This window comes from Lissotriton helveticus, chromosome 8 (genome assembly GCF_964261635.1).
Source record: "Lissotriton helveticus chromosome 8, aLisHel1.1, whole genome shotgun sequence".
Lineage (NCBI taxonomy): Eukaryota > Metazoa > Chordata > Amphibia > Caudata > Salamandridae > Lissotriton > Lissotriton helveticus.
In genome coordinates this window covers 87,190,830-87,207,537 of record NC_136069.1, presented here as the reverse complement: position 1 = coordinate 87,207,537, position 16,708 = coordinate 87,190,830, and the positions used below count along the sequence as shown (strand labels likewise).

The 16,708-nt window shown below is 49.4% G+C and overlaps 1 long non-coding RNA gene across 1 annotated transcript in view; it reads right to left on the bottom strand.

Moving 5' to 3' along the window:
- Positions 1 to 1,222: 1,222 nt before the first annotated feature.
- The window catches only part of LOC144771485 (uncharacterized), a 41,306-nt gene continuing 25,820 nt past the window's right edge, over positions 1,223 to 16,708 (bottom strand). Inside the window, exon 4 of the long non-coding RNA XR_013599307.1 lies at positions 1,223 to 1,563. This is a non-coding gene — a long non-coding RNA (uncharacterized LOC144771485). The remainder of the gene's footprint in view (positions 1,564 to 16,708) is intronic.

Below are 16,708 nucleotides of genomic sequence, written 5' to 3'. Positions count from 1 at the left end.
GATTGAGGGAGTGGCCTAGGAGCATCAGCTCGGTCTTGTCTCCGTTTAGTTTGAGACATGAAGATGTCATCCATGAGGTTACTGCTTCTAAGCAATCCCTAAGTTTGTTGGGCCCGGTATGGGGATGGTTCAGTGCCACCACTAGCTGAGTTGTGGCATCCTTCATTATGGTGTGCCATCCCTGTGTATGTGTGACTTGCTGATTATAGAATGTTATGCTTAGAATCCTATGATGTAGTTATGTTGATATTCTAATTGAGGGCCAGTACTGAATCAGTTACTGCCTGCCTGTGTCTCCTGTGGATGAGATCCTTACTTCTTGAGATATAAATAAAGAAACCTTATCATCATCCTGCATTTCCTGATTTACTGCTTCTTCACATTGGTGACGAGGATGGGATGAAAACTTGTCTTTCAACTTTCAATATTTATATTGAAGAAGAAAAGGTTTACTTTAAAAGAAAATCTCTCAAAAGGATCTCAACACCAAGCCTCACTTAAAGGTACTTTGTGCAACTGTAAACCTATTATTGGGCAGTGAAACTAGAGGAAAAGAGCATTCTTTCAATAACTTTCTTACGCTCTTCAGATTATTTTGGGTTTGAACAATTTTATTAGAGCGTACTTTTCCTGGGAGGCTTGAAAAGATCTGTCCGCTTGTTACTCCTTACGTAATGTTTTTTTTTAAAACGCGGAAGAGCGTGGCTCTGTGGTTAGAGGCGGCAGACCCGGATGCTGAGATCGGCCGTGGACCAGGGTTCGATTCCCCGCCTCGGCGGGTCTCGGGCTCAAAAATTCCACGGACTTGACAATTCTCGCTCCGGTGCCTACTCGACTCACGGGGTCACACTCTGCGACTCTGGGCAATAGCTTGCTTAATCTCCACTACGGCCCCTCGCGGCAGGATGCCTGGCTTTCACCTTGTGGATACCCTGCCGGGGTATCTCACAGGGGAATACCAGGACGGGTTCCCTAAGCAAGCGCCTTGATACCTTCGGGTGATACGTGCGCTATATAAGTCGCAATACATTTACATTTACATTTACATTTGCTTGACTCTTAAAGTACTTTGTCTTTTAATGTACATTCATCTCATTGAAGTGTTAGACATTGATCACTCGTGGAAGATTTTACTTGCTTTGGAGAGTGGTTTGTCACATGTCTGAGGGATGGCGGCAGAGTCACGTTTCTGAGGACTGGCGGCAGAGTCATTTTGGGTTGAATGACTTTTTATTAACAATTTTATGACTGAGAGCATAGCAAACTCATAAGGAAGCATCTTTTGAAAAACAAATAACTACCTTCACTCGCGCGTTCTCCATTCTCGTGATCAGTCACGCTCCAGGCTCTCCAACTCATGTCGTCATTGCGTTACCAAACAATGCACGCTTGCTTCTGACGCTCTACGTGAACGCTGCGTTCCAAACTCCTCTGCGCTGCGCTCCAGCTACGGCACACTTAGACGGAGCTTCTTCCTTGGCAACGTTTGACTTTGCTTGACTACGCCGCCTCGGAGTGAGTCTTCTCAATGACGCTTGTCTTTTCTCCTCACAGACTTGGACACTAGAAGGACGAGAGGAGGTAGTGACATTTTAATTTGAGTTTCACGAACATTTCCCAAAGTACTGTTTTATATTCGCGTCGTGAGATTTAAAGGCTCTTTCAATTTTGTGGCTACGCTGACACACTCAGCTTTATTGGTGTGTCTATGCTGATAAACTTGTTTCTTTTAACAAGGTATTTATTGTTATGCTGATACTGAACATAATTTTTTTTTTACATGCCTTTTAATTATTATTTATTTACAGGTCCATGGAAATAATTGTTTTATTTCATTTATTAGTATATTTTAAAAAAAAATATTTTTATTCAGGCCCCCCCCCTTTTATTGTACAGGGCACAAAATAATCAAGTTCATTATGATTAACATGCACCATTTTCATATAACAAACAACATACTATACAATTTAAAAAAAATTAAATTACATTGCAGGATATGTCGGAACAAATAAAACAATACCCTAAATTAAATTCCACCGCCATTGTTTTCAATGTCTCCTACCCAGGTTCCCTTTCCTTCCAGCTTTGTATCGGCTCCCATATTTCCATACCTAATTTCTTGCCTCTTCTTCCCCTCCTTGCATATATCGCTTTCTCTAAGTTATAGCCAGCTAGCAATTTCATTAGCCACTGGTGAAAAGTGGGCGGTACACGAGCGGTACACGATCTAACCAAGCCGTCGCAATACATAGCCTTAAAATAGCCATTGCCACGAAAATAAAGTATTCATACTGAATCTGCCCAGGTTTCTTCTCTATTCCGAGGAGTACCATTTCCGTCGTTAGGATAACCTCTATCCTTAATGCTCTTCTAAAAAAGACTTCAATTTCGTCCTGGGTAGACTTTAAGTGAGTACAGGTCGCAAACATATGCAACAAATCAGCATCAGAACTGTCGCATCTTGGACACGTAGTGCCCGCTACCCCTCCCCATTGCGCGATCCTGGCAGGTGTATGATACAGGAAGTAAAGCGTCTTATAGTGTTGCGCCTGGAGTGGTGCTGCATATAAGAGTTTCTGTCCCAACTCCAATGACCTGCGAAATGGTACCCCTTCTCTGCCCACCTTCTGCTCCCACTTGCCCTCATATTTTTCCAAATTGTCTACTTGATGGTCTATTAATTCATAGTAAAACCTTTTAATAGTACACTCTTTGCCATCCTGCACTATATCCAAAATGGGGTTTATACCAAAACCCATCGGCCCTCCAGTTTTTTTCGAGAGAAAACTCCTAACTTGCAGATATTTGAAAAAATGAGTTGAATCTAATCCGTATATTGCTTGAAGACTACTAAACTGCATTACCCCCTGTGCTCCTATCATATCCCCCATTTTGCTAATCCCGTGACTATACCATTCCGAAAAGACAACCCCGGAAAATATGTCCCCAGGCAGGGTAGGATTATTACTCAGCCTGGTGTAGGCATTGTACCTGCCTATGCCAAACCTTTTTGCAAACGAGGTCCAGATTTTATGGGCCGTCATAACTGTTTTAAATGTAGTTCTCTTAAAATAACTATGCTCTGTAAATTTCAAGAAACAATTCTGCGCATCATCTCCTAGCAGTAATGAGTATATTGCATAAGCTCCTAACTCGTCCTGTCCTTCGCTTTCAGACCCTCCGAATAGACATGCCATATACTGAAAGCACGCCGCCCAGTAATACATTCTCACATCAGGTAATGCCCACCCACCCCACTCCCTTGGAAGTGCCATAGATCTCAATGCCCTTCGGGTCTTTCCATGAGCCCAAACAAATCGATTTATCATATTCTCGATATCCTTAAACCACCTAGCTTCAAACAATAAGGGTATAGTCCTGAACAAATACAGAAATTTCGGTAGCAGCATCATTTTAACTATATTAATTCGCCCTACAATTGAAAAATGTATATTATGCAACCGGTCTAAGTCCTTTTTTGCCTTTTTTATTACTGGTGTTATATTTGACTCCACAAGCTTATCTAAGTCTGACATTATTGTTACACCTAAATATACACCGCTCTGCACCACCCGATGATCCAGACAGGACGTACTGCTATTTTTAATGATATGTGTTTTCTTCGTGTTTAAGGCATAACCAGACACCTCACCGAAAAACTGTGCCTCCTCCTCAACAAAGCCTATGGCTTCTGAAGGGTGAGGAGTAACAATAGCGACGTCATCGACATATGCCAAAATTTTACATTGTCCCCTTAGAGTACCTACTGGGCAGATCTTCTCATTTAAATCAATTTGCCGTATATATGGGTCCATATAGAGAGCAAACAGGAGCGGGGAGCATGGGCACCCCTGCCGTGTGCCCCTCTTAATCTGGAATGGTAGCGTGTACCCCGCATTTACTCGTATCCGAGCGGTTGGATCAGTGTATAGAACCTGGAGAGCTCTTACCAGACCACCCCAAACCCCACCCTTGCCAAAATGAGCCACAGAAAGTCCCAGGAGACCCGATCAAAGGCCTTTTCGGCATCTAGTAATATCACTGCGAACGGGTCTCCTGAGACCTCTGCAGCATCAAAAAGAGTTATGACCTTTCTAGTGTGATGTGTGGTTCCCCTTCCTGGTATAAACCCATGCTGATTAATGCTTACTAAAGTGACAATTACTTTCGCTATTCTTAGTGCAAGTACTTTAGAGTAGATTTTGGTGCCTGAGTTCATTAAAGTTATTGGCCTATATGACCCAGGTTGGTTGGCTGGTTTACCCTTTTTTAGTATTATAACAATATCTGCACCTGCCCAACTCTTCGGGATTGATGTCCCTGCCTGCGCTTGCTGCATTGTTCTACACATATCCTGCTTAATTACATCCCAGAATGTTTTATAGAATTCCAATGGGATTTGATCAGGGCCTGCAGCTTTGCCGGAGGGGAGATTAGTCAAGGCAAACAAAATTTCTTCCTCAGTAAAAGGTGCCTCCAACTTCCTTGCCTCATCTTCTGGTAGAGTATCTACCGGAGTGCCCCGCAAATACTCCCCTATTTTAGATATATCACCTGGTAACTCTTGATCGTACAAAGAAATATAGAATTTCCTGAATACTTCTCTTATCCCCTCCGGATCTACAAATGGTACTCCCATCTCATCAAGGATCTCCCTCTCCTGTCCTGTGGACACATTCTGCCTCGTGCGAATAGCAAGGGTGCGACCCACAGACTCACTAAATTCATAGCATCTTTCCCTATTCGCTAAGTATATTTTAGCGGCCTTATTAGCTATGCTTTCCTCAGCCTCCATCTTTGCTTTTGCTATTCTGACTAAAACTTGATCTAAGGGTACGCCCCTTACCACATTCGGAGTTAGTTCCTCCTCTGCGTCTACCACAGCCCTGACCAGCTCCACCTCTCTTTTCCTTCCCTCCCTCCGACTTGCCACGCTAAAACTTATTGTTTCCCCTCTAGCTGCCGCCTTGAAGGCGTCCCACACGTTCCCTACCATTGTACTTCCTCTATTTATGTCCAGAAAGCTCCCTATCCAATCAGTCATGTGTACAATATAAGCCTCTTCTTTTAGCAGCCCTCTCTCAAATGTCCATACTCGTCCCACTTCTTCAGTTGTACCGAGGTTTGCTGTTAAAATCAATGGGTTGTGGTCGGAAACTATCCGAGGATGCCTCTCGATTTTAATCTTGGATTGTGTAGACGTTGAAACAAAAAAGTAATCTAGTCTTGCACAGACTCTATGCGGGGCTGAATAGTAAGTAAATCCCTGCTCTCCAGTCCTTAAAGCCCCCCATGCATCCACTAAAGCATTGTTTCTTATTAGGCCACATAAGGAGCGCCAAACTCTCTTCTTTCTACCCTGGTACTGGCCGTTCAGTATCCCATCCACTCCCACTGCCCCATTGATATTAAAATCTCCAGTCAGGATAACAGTTGAGGACCAAGCAGCTAACTCCAGATCCATGAAATCGAAAATATCCGGATAGTCCTCCGTTGACCCATATAAACACCCTAAAGTAACCCACTCCTCATTAATTTTGAGTTCTATCAACACCCATCTCCCCCATCGATCTTCAACCTTCCTCCTTACCATGACATCTCTACGTTTTGACAATATTGCAACTCACCTATTTTTTGCCCCTTGCTTGGAGTGCGCCAATACAGTGAACCCTAACTGCTCTAATAGATAACCTTGCTGCCCCTCTATATGGGTGTTAGACCTGTCAGCCTTAGGGTGGTCTTTCCCCGTGACGTTTTGCCCTGGCCTCATTTTTTCCACCTATTTTTTTTGTTGGCCCTTAGGTCTTCGGGCACCTTTTCACAGCTAACCTGTGTTAGGGTGCAGGTGCTCTCTACTTTCAACATGGCTGCCACTGGCCCCTGCTACTGCAGCGTGGTCTTTTTAGTGTAGCACCCTAGTTGCCAGGAGCAGGCTGGGTCCCCATACAATGTTGCAACACCAGCCACCAGCCCCTGTCCATTGTTAGAGTGGGGAAGCTCCTGGAACCTTCCAGAAGGAAGGCGGACCTGACTTTTCCCACCTTAGAGAGTGGTCACCTGACCTGGGCATATATAAGCCAGGGAGGGAACTTTTTCCAGTCAGTTGGGGCATCACTGACCTGGGGAACCCACGAAGGAGTTTTAGGCGGGAGGGCCTAGTGAGGAACCTATGCTACTGGGAGTGACAGGATTTAGGTGCTGCCTCTTAAGCTCAGTGAGGTGTCCAAAGCTAGCCCCCTGATCTGGCCCAGTGGTAGGGAACCCCAGGGCCCATCTGCAGTGACTGAGGAGAAATTCTTCAAGCCCTCAACTCATTCCCCCCCCTTCAACTTCAAGAAACAAGCAACTAAGGGCGCAGAACCATCCAAGCGCCAAGAAACCTACTTCCTGGGACCAGGTACTGGACTGAGCTGCCCTGCGCATTCCCTGCCTTCAGCTGGGCCTACCTGTCTCCCCTGACTGAACTGTGTGACAAGCGCTATAATTTGCCCCCATCCTGCCTGCAGTTCTGACTAACTAACGTGCAGAGCGCTGTAATTTGCCCTTCTGTCAAGCGCTGTGACTCTGAGGCGCTTTTCACCTCAGAACACCTTCTGCTGCTGTTGCCCCCAAAGCGCCCACCTGAGCTGACTGATTTATTCCCCTCACGAGTAGCGCTGTGGCGCCCGACACTGTCTCTACGAGGCGCTAATCTGTTCCCCACTCACCACCGCAGCCCGGAGCTGTGGGAAACCATCTGAGGCCTTCGCGCTGCCCCGCGACGCCCCTGAGGTGAGGCTGCCTGGTCGGTGTGTGGCGCCTCGCGCCAGAGTCAATTGCCCTCATCGGTGGCCTCCATATGTGAGGAGAGGGCCGCCGTTCTTCGTCGTGCTGGGCCGCAGTAGGCCGAAGCCAAGCTGTCCCCGATCACGTGACCGGGGAGCTCCTCTGCCCCGCCCCCGGGTGCCGCGCTGCCATTGGTCCCGGTAGGCGCACCCTCGAGGTGGGCCACGTGGTTGGCTGGAGCCTCCCCGGCCGCATCCTGCAGCGTCCTCGGCCCGGAGCCTTGTCAGTAGGCCCTGAGTAGGCCCAACAATAACGCGGAGGGGGCCGTGGAGCCTGAGTGCCCCCTCCCCTTTAGACCCGCATATTGGCCTTGCCCCGGCGCTGGTGCCCAGAAGCCGCAGTGACACCGCGCCAGGCTGAGGGAGGCCCTGGGAGGGACGAACACCGCTTCCCTCTCTCCAGAGCCAGCATCTTCGCAAGGGCCCCGGAGGGCCCGAAGAATAGAGGTAACCCCCTGGGGAGGAGGGCGGTAGGCCGAGAGAGGCCCGAGGTCGCCCCTCCCCGGGGTTAACTGTGACTGGGCCCAGTTGGCCCCCTTTTGAATGTGCCTCACTATATCGTTTTACCTGCATATTTACAAGCCTGAATTACTCATCGTGACCATATTTACAACCCCGAAAGGTTCATCGTGTACTGTATTTACAAGCCTGTTAATGAGAGGCAGAGTCACTTCACTGTACTGAATTTTCTTGCAGAGGTGGACTTCCATAATATTCTGTTGATCTGATCTGGGTCGCAGCCGACCTGCATTCACAAGAAGAAAGGCTTGTCATGGATGACTAAAGGCTGTGTTCTTTGAAGTTATTTGTTAGACTGATAAGTACTTGCTGATATGTTTTGTTCCTTTCTAGGAAAAGCGACCATGAGAGGTTTGATGTGCTACTTAGATGCATTATAATTGTCGCTTCTTGTAGGATCCTCCAGGTTTATACCATTACCCCTTTGCCTGTCAAAGAGTCTGATGCGACAGGCGGGGTCAGTTAATGTTTCACAGCATAGATGAGCTGGCTGTTATTTTAATGAAAAGCCTTACTGAAATGTTTACTCTTCACAGGAAATGAAACCTGCACGAGATATATGAAATGTCTTAATGAAATGCTCATTTGATTTGAAATGCTAGTGAATTACCAATGCCTTGCTCTAATTGAAAGCCTATATAAAAGATCTTGATTTTTCAAATACAACATCTGGTGTGGTCTCCATTTTTGCGCCACTGTGTGTTACATTGGATGTGTGTGTTAAGTAGCTGCTTTACACATAAGCCCCTGGCCGCCTTCCTGATCGAGCCATGCTACCCCCCGGAGAACTGGCGGTCCCAGTTCTTACATTGGTGCCGAGCGGTGGGATCCAGGACCTGTAGCTACCTAACACCCTCCAGTGAGACAGGGTGTGCTGCACTTAATTGGACACCTATCGTGCTACAAGCAAACCCAATTGCTCACGACTGTCTAGCCTGCAGCAAAGTGTGTTGAACCAGTATTGTTGCCCACGTCCTAGAATTTTTTCTTCCAGGTTATCTAGGTCCTCACCTGATAAAATGGAGTTCCAGCTGGCTGACCTTGATAAGTATACGGCAGTGCAGTTAAGGGAGTTTTGTCAGGGGATGGGGGTGCCTGTGGGGACGAGAGCTGTAAAAGAAGAGCTGCGTACCGCCTTAAGGGCATGGGTAAGGGCCCACCCAGAGGAAAAAGAGGATGGAGAACAGGTCATACATGGGTAGGTGGACACTCAGGAAGACCCAGGCCTGCTCAACATTGACATGTCAGATAAAGTGTTGCCAGGACCACGTTCCAGGGCAGGGAGCAATGTTTCTAGGAAGAGTGTGTCACCGCAGGAGTACGAGGACAGGAGGGAGGAAAGGCGATTGAAGTGGGAGCTTGCCAAATTAGAGCACGAGAAGGAGAGAGAAAGGGAAGATAGGCAGTTTGCTTTGGAGAGAGAGAAATTAGCGTTGGAGGAAAAGAAGCTAGCGCACGAGCTACAGCTCAAGGAAATGGAGCTGCAAGCATTGCAGTTGAGTGCGCCAGGAAGTCCTAATGGTGGCAGCGGACCAGAGGCTCAGCAGGAGCCCAGATTCTGGTTACCCAAGGAGGTGATAGCGAGATACACCAAGGGGGATGACATTGCCAGGTGGTTGGAGGCGTATGAAGTGGCCTTGACTGCCCATGGCGTGCCTGAGAAACATTGGGGAGGTGGTTTGTACCGGTATATACCTCCTGATGTCAGGGACTCACTTCTGTATTTGGAGAAGGCGGACCAGTTTAGGTATTCCCCCATGAAGGAGGCGCTTATCAAACATTTTGGCCTCACCCCTGTAAGGTATCGCCAGAGGTTTCGTGGCAGCCATAAGCTGTCCACGCAGAACTGGGTGGATTTTTTTGAGTATGCCCGAAAGGCTCTGGATGGTTGGGTGCGTGGCAGCGAGGTGCGTGATTTTGAGGGTCTGTATAACCTTTTTTTGAGAGAGCACCTCTTGGATAAGTGTTTTCCTGAGTTGCGCCAACATTTGTTGGACCGCAAGCTTACTGATTCCCGTGAGCTCGCGGAGGAGCCGGATATTTGGTTTAGCACCCGGGTGTCACACAAGGGCCCCGGGGGAGATGGCCCGAAAGGTGGACAGGGTGCCCCTCAGAAGAAAGAGGGTGGTGATAAAAGAACAGAGTTCTCACGAGGCCCACAAACTAGACAGTTTGGGAAAGGAGTAGGTACCCCACCTCAGAACCGTTCCCCAAAACCTACTTACCCTGACAAGAGTCAGCAGCCAAAAGTGGTCCGGTGCTATGAGTGCGGAGAGGTCGGACACTACAAGGGAGACCCCCAGTGTCACAAACGACCCCCAGCCCCCACTGGTGGCAAGAGTCCCGGGGTGGCTAGTATAGCGCTTGGGTTGGAGCTGCCCCTAGATAGGGAAGGGGAGTGGAGAGGCCTGACCTTGGTTTCACTCGGGGATAAGGAGATGGTCCCAGTGACGCCCTTACCATCGAATACTGCTAAGTACCAGCAGAGGGTGAAGGTCAATGGGGAGGAGGTGGACGCTCTGAGGGACACAGGAGCCAGCATGACGACCGTAGTGAGGCGGCTGGTGTCCCCTGAGCAGGTTGTTCCTGATGTGTACCATCCGGCCGTGTTGGCTGACGGCTGAATGAGCTACTATCCCGTGGCTCAAGTTCCCTTTGAATGGGGAGGAGTGTCAGGCCCGTTGAGAGTTGCGATCAGCCCTGCCTTGCCTGTGAACTGTCTGCTCGGTAATGACCTCGAACATACCGCCTGGAAGGAAGTGGAGTTTAAGGCCCACACTGAGATGCTGGGATTACCAGGGTGGACGTGCATAGTCACGCGGTCCACGGCTGCCCGGCAAGAAGCTCAACCCGGGTTGGAGCCTGAAACAACGGCCCAACCCACTGTCGGTCCAGAGGAGAGTGTTGTGGAGGACACACCCCGTGTGACGGATGGGGAGCCCGCGGAGGTAACCCCGGAGTCCGTGGAGGTGGATGTCGTTCCTGTGGGAGATTTGCCGACCCTTGCCGAGTGGCATGTGGAAGGAGATCCTACCCGGGAGGAATTCTGTCGGGCGCAGAAGGAGTGCCCCACGCTTGAAGGCATGCGGCGACAGGCCGAAGCCCAAGTGGTGAACAAGGAGACCGGCAACTACCACGTGTATTGGGAGGATGGCCTCCTGTACAGTGAGCCAAGGGTCCCGGTGCATGGATCTTCGAGGGCCTTAGTGGTCCCCCAGTGCTACCGAGCCTTTTTGATGGAACTGGCGCATGAGATACCTCTAGCCGGACACCTGGGCCAGGACAAGACCTTTGCGAGGCTAGTCCCACATTTTTATTGGCCTAGGATGAGAGTTGCCTCTGACACGTATTGCAAGACCTGCAAGACTTGCCAGGCCAGTGGCAAGACTGGGACCAAATTGAAGGCCTCATTGGAACCACTCCCAGTGGTCGGGACCCCTTTCGAGCGGGTCGGTATTTACATCGTTGGGCTGTTGGACCCTCCGACCTCTGCGGGACATCGGTTCATTCTGGTGTTAGTGGACCACGCCACTCGGTACCCGGATGCCATTCCTCTGAGGACCGTTACTGCACCTGTGGTGGCGCGGGCCCTGATGGGGATATTCACCCGAGTGGGATTCCCCAAGGTCGTGGTGTCAGACAGGGGCACAAATTTCATGTCGGCCTACATGCAGGCCATGTGGAAAGAGTGCGGTGTGACCTATCGATTCTCCACTCCTTACCACCCCCAGACTAACGGGCTCCTGGAGCGCTTCAATAAGACTTTGAAGGGGATGATCCGGAGTCTGGCAGAAGACCTGAGGCGGAAATGGGAGATCCTCCTCCCTTGCTTGCTGTTCTCGTACCGCGAGGTACCCTAGAAGGGAGTCGGGTTCAGCCCCTTCGAATTGCTCTATGGTCACCCCGTTAGGGGACCCCTTAGTCTGGTCAAGGAGAGTTGGGAGAAGACTTCGAAGAAGCTTCCCCAGGATGTTGTCAACTATATGCTGGTATTCCGCAGCCAGATGGCTAAGCTGTGGAAGGAAGCCTCAGACAACCTGGAGGCTAGCCAAGCCGTCATGAAGGAGTGGTATGACCACAACGCTCGGACGGTGGAGTTGGACACTGGACAGAAGGTGTGGGTCATGGAGCCTGGGAGCTTAGTGCCCTCTAGGACCGGTGGACTGGACCGTATGAGATTGTGGCGCGTAAAGGCCAGACCACCTATGTCGTGGACTTGAAGACCCCCCGACAGCCCCACCGGGTGCTCCACGTCAACCGCCTGAAGCCTCATCATGAGCGTTCGGAGCTTTCTCTCCTCATGGTGACGGATGGGAGCGAGGAGGAGGAAAGTGAGCCTCTCCCTGACCTTCTAGCGGCTCAGGAGAAGGATGGTTCAGTAGAGGGAGTTGTCCTCTCTCCATCCTTGACCCCAGAACAACAGAGGGACTGCCGCCAGGTTCTGGCGCAGCACGCCGTGTTGTTCTCCCTCACGCCTGGAATTACGCATCTGTGTACCCATGATGTGGACACAGGGGACAGTACGCCAGTGAAAAGCAAGTCTTACCGGCTGTCCGACAAAGTAAAGAACAGCATCCAGGGTGAGGTGACCAAGATGCTGGAGCTGGGAGTAATCGAGCCCTCCAGCAGCCTGTGTTATTTACAACAAGGGGTGGTGATGGACAGAGTCTCCGAATTAAGCAGAATACTCTCACCCAGTCAAGAGATCAGGGCTAGATCCAACACCATTTTTTAGCTCATTGCACCATCCCAGTTTCGGAACCTGGCTGTATGCAAATTAGTCTGTCCCTGGCCCAGTGCATCATGGGAACAGGGCAGACCAGACTACAAAAGCCAATTCTTATACTGGGAAGGAAACAAGCTTCCGGGGACCGGTTTCTGGCATTTCAGCCGTCTTCGGCCCGGCTTGCTTGAATCCTGATGGTGCAATGAGCAAGGGACTCACATCTGAGTATACCCTTCCACGCTTAGGGTGGACAAAATTATTTACAACAAGGGGTGGTGATGGACAGAGTCTCCGAATTAAGCAGAATACTCTCACCCAGTCAAGAGATCAGGGCTAGATCCAACACCATTTTTTAGCTCATTGCACCATCCCAGTTTCAGAACCTGGCTGTATGCAAATTAGTCTGTCCCTGGCCCAGTGCATCATGGGAACAGGGCAGACCAGACTACAAAAGCCAATTCTTATACTGGGAAGGAAACAAGCTTCCGGGGACCGGTTTCTGGCATTTCAGCCGTCTTCGGCCCGGCTTGCTTGAATCCTGATGGTGCAATGAGCAAGGGACTCACATCTGAGTATACCCTTCCACGCTTAGGGTGGACAAAATTATTTACAACAAGGGGTGGTGATGGACAGAGTCTCCGAATTAAGCAGAATACTCTCACCCAGTCAAGAGATCAGGGCTAGATCCAACACCATTTTTTAGCTCATTGCACCATCCCAGTTTCAGAACCTGGCTGTATGCAAATTAGTCTGTCCCTGGCCCAGTGCATCATGGGAACAGGGCAGACCAGACTACAAAAGCCAATTCTTATACTGGGAAGGAAACAAGCTTCCGGGGACCGGTTTCTGGCATTTCAGCCGTCTTCGGCCCGGCTTGCTTGAATCCTGATGGTGCAATGAGCAAGGGACTCACATCTGAGTATACCCTTCCACGCTTAGGGTGGACAAAATTATTTACAACAAGGGGTGGTGATGGACAGAGTCTCCGAATTAAGCAGAATACTCTCACCCAGTCAAGAGATCAGGGCTAGATCCAACACCATTTTTTAGCTCATTGCACCATCCCAGTTTCAGAACCTGGCTGTATGCAAATTAGTCTGTCCCTGGCCCAGTGCATCATGGGAACAGGGCAGACCAGACTACAAAAGCCAATTCTTATACTGGGAAGGAAACAAGCTTCCGGGGACCGGTTTCTGGCATTTCAGCCGTCTTCGGCCCGGCTTGCTTGAATCCTGATGGTGCAATGAGCAAGGGACTCACATCTGAGTATACCCTTCCACGCTTAGGGTGGACAAAATTATTTACAACAAGGGGTGGTGATGGACAGAGTCTCCGAATTAAGCAGAATACTCTCACCCAGTCAAGAGATCAGGGCTAGATCCAACACCATTTTTTAGCTCATTGCACCATCCCAGTTTCAGAACCTGGCTGTATGCAAATTAGTCTGTCCCTGGCCCAGTGCATCATGGGAACAGGGCAGACCAGACTACAAAAGCCAATTCTTATACTGGGAAGGAAACAAGCTTCCGGGGACCGGTTTCTGGCATTTCAGCCGTCTTCGGCCCGGCTTGCTTGAATCCTGATGGTGCAATGAGCAAGGGACTCACATCTGAGTATACCCTTCCACGCTTAGGGTGGACAAAATTATTTACAACAAGGGGTGGTGATGGACAGAGTCTCCGAATTAAGCAGAATACTCTCACCCAGTCAAGAGATCAGGGCTAGATCCAACACCATTTTTTAGCTCATTGCACCATCCCAGTTTCAGAACCTGGCTGTATGCAAATTAGTCTGTCCCTGGCCCAGTGCATCATGGGAACAGGGCAGACCAGACTACAAAAGCCAATTCTTATACTGGGAAGGAAACAAGCTTCCGGGGACCGGTTTCTGGCATTTCAGCCGTCTTCGGCCCGGCTTGCTTGAATCCTGATGGTGCAATGAGCAAGGGACTCACATCTGAGTATACCCTTCCACGCTTAGGGTGGACAAAATTATTTACAACAAGGGGTGGTGATGGACAGAGTCTCCGAATTAAGCAGAATACTCTCACCCAGTCAAGAGATCAGGGCTAGATCCAACACCATTTTTTAGCTCATTGCACCATCCCAGTTTCAGAACCTGGCTGTATGCAAATTAGTCTGTCCCTGGCCCAGTGCATCATGGGAACAGGGCAGACCAGACTACAAAAGCCAATTCTTATACTGGGAAGGAAACAAGCTTCCGGGGACCGGTTTCTGGCATTTCAGCCGTCTTCGGCCCGGCTTGCTTGAATCCTGATGGTGCAATGAGCAAGGGACTCACATCTGAGTATACCCTTCCACGCTTAGGGTGGACAAAATTATTTACAACAAGGGGTGGTGATGGACAGAGTCTCCGAATTAAGCAGAATACTCTCACCCAGTCAAGAGATCAGGGCTAGATCCAACACCATTTTTTAGCTCATTGCACCATCCCAGTTTCAGAACCTGGCTGTATGCAAATTAGTCTGTCCCTGGCCCAGTGCATCATGGGAACAGGGCAGACCAGACTACAAAAGCCAATTCTTATACTGGGAAGGAAACAAGCTTCCGGGGACCGGTTTCTGGCATTTCAGCCGTCTTCGGCCCGGCTTGCTTGAATCCTGATGGTGCAATGAGCAAGGGACTCACATCTGAGTATACCCTTCCACGCTTAGGGTGGACAAAATTATTTACAACAAGGGGTGGTGATGGACAGAGTCTCCGAATTAAGCAGAATACTCTCACCCAGTCAAGAGATCAGGGCTAGATCCAACACCATTTTTTAGCTCATTGCACCATCCCAGTTTCAGAACCTGGCTGTATGCAAATTAGTCTGTCCCTGGCCCAGTGCATCATGGGAACAGGGCAGACCAGACTACAAAAGCCAATTCTTATACTGGGAAGGAAACAAGCTTCCGGGGACCGGTTTCTGGCATTTCAGCCGTCTTCGGCCCGGCTTGCTTGAATCCTGATGGTGCAATGAGCAAGGGACTCACATCTGAGTATACCCTTCCACGCTTAGGGTGGACAAAATTATTTACAACAAGGGGTGGTGATGGACAGAGTCTCCGAATTAAGCAGAATACTCTCACCCAGTCAAGAGATCAGGGCTAGATCCAACACCATTTTTTAGCTCATTGCACCATCCCAGTTTCAGAACCTGGCTGTATGCAAATTAGTCTGTCCCTGGCCCAGTGCATCATGGGAACAGGGCAGACCAGACTACAAAAGCCAATTCTTATACTGGGAAGGAAACAAGCTTCCGGGGACCGGTTTCAGGCATTTCAGCCGTCTTCGGCCCGGGTTGCTTGAATCCTGATGGTGCAATGAGCAAGGGACTCACATCTGAGTATACCCTTCCACGCTTAGGGTGGACAAAATTATTTACAACAAGGGGTGGTGATGGACAGAGTCTCCGAATTAAGCAGAATACTCTCACCCAGTCAAGAGATCAGGGCTAGATCCAACACCATTTTTTAGCTCATTGCACCATCCCAGTTTCAGAACCTGGCTGTATGCAAATTAGTCTGTCCCTGGCCCAGTGCATCATGGGAACAGGGCAGACCAGACTACAAAAGCCAATTCTTATACTGGGAAGGAAACAAGCTTCTGGGGACCGGTTTCTGGCATTTCAGCCGTCTTCGGCCCGGCTTGCTTGAATCCTGATGGTGCAATGAGCAAGGGACTCACATCTGAGTATACCCTTCCACGCTTAGGGTGGACAAAATTATTTACAACAAGGGGTGGTGATGGACAGAGTCTCCGAATTAAGCAGAATACTCTCACCCAGTCAAGAGATCAGGGCTAGATCCAACACCATTTTTTAGCTCATTGCACCATCCCAGTTTCAGAACCTGGCTGTATGCAAATTAGTCTGTCCCTGGCCCAGTGCATCATGGGAACAGGGCAGACCAGACTACAAAAGCCAATTCTTATACTGGGAAGGAAACAAGCTTCCGGGGACCGGTTTCTGGCATTTCAGCCGTCTTCGGCCCGGCTTGCTTGAATCCTGATGGTGCAATGAGCAAGGGACTCACATCTGAGTATACCCTTCCACGCTTAGGGTGGACAAAATTATTTACAACAAGGGGTGGTGATGGACAGAGTCTCCGAATTAAGCAGAATACTCTCACCCAGTCAAGAGATCAGGGCTAGATCCAACACCATTTTTTAGCTCATTGCACCATCCCAGTTTCAGAACCTGGCTGTATGTAAATTAGTCTGTCCCTGGCCCAGTGCATCATGGGAACAGGGCAGACCAGACTACAAAAGCCAATTCTTATACTGGGAAGGAAACAAGCTTCCGGGGACCGGTTTCTGGCATTTCAGCCGTCTTCGGCCCGGCTTGCTTGAATCCTGATGGTGCAATGAGCAAGGGACTCACATCTGAGTATACCCTTCCACGCTTAGGGTGGACAAAATTATTTACAACAAGGGGTGGTGATGGACAGAGTCTCCGAATTAAGCAGAATACTCTCACCCAGTCAAGAGATCAGGGCTAGATCCAACACCATTTTTTAGCTCATTGCACCATCCCAGTTTCAGAACCTGGCTGTATGCAAATTAGTCTGTCCCTGGCCCAGTGCATCATGGGAACAGGGCAGACCAGACTACAAAAGCCAATTCTTATACTGGGAAGG